The sequence below is a fragment of the Sipha flava genome, unplaced genomic scaffold (genome assembly GCF_003268045.1).
Source record: "Sipha flava isolate LNK unplaced genomic scaffold, YSA_version1 103_pilon_pilon, whole genome shotgun sequence".
NCBI lineage: Eukaryota > Metazoa > Arthropoda > Insecta > Hemiptera > Aphididae > Sipha > Sipha flava.
In genome coordinates, this window is record NW_020271717.1 from 11,263 (window position 1) to 12,153 (window position 891).

The following is an 891-nucleotide window of genomic DNA, read 5'->3' on the forward strand; positions in this document are numbered from 1 at the left end:
GAGTTGAAAAATAAGCAATAATATAAGCCTATACCTATAAACACTCTATAAATCTGAAGGAATCTGCAGTTAATATAACATTACTTTTATTGAAAATGGTCCAGTATAGTTTTTAAGTCTATCAATCTATTTACTTTTTGTATTTTTGTTGTATACTGATTGTAAATCTTTTTTTTAAGTATAAATTAATAGAATGGTCTACTCATTTGGAATAAACTGTACGTGTTAGTGTGATACTATACGTTCTGTAGATAATTGTAACATATTTAGGTACTTTTAAGTTTTTAGCTGTGAAAAATATGGATAAAGTACGCTGTGTTAGGTTAGTATGAAAAATATCTGCATGGTTAAAAGATTCGTAAATCCAATTTTCGTATAATGGCTACACATGTACAAAATACCAAATTAAGTTCGTATAATATACGAATATTAAATAATTATAATATAATATAATGCGTAGTGCCGTAAATGCTTACGAACGATTGTATATTATGGACGAAGAATAATAACATTCATAAGTTGTACGAAATATATTTTGCACGCCTGCGTCCGGCGATCAACTTTGTACCTACATTTTACAGTACAAATTCAAAGTTCCGAGACAATTCGTGATTTGTTGATGTGTTATCAGTATAAACTAATAACTAAAAATAAATAGGTAAGTACTAGGTAAGTTAAGTATTATGACATTATGTAATAAATAATAATATGTACGAAATACGAATTACGTATTGGATAATAAATAATATTAATATCATCAGTGTCTCCTCAATTTCACTATTTCACAGTCTCGCGAACGTACGCGCGTTTTTCGATAACTGATATAACCATTGTTAAGTTTATATACACTATACGCCATACTACGTCAACCTATAATAATAATTTTTTTTT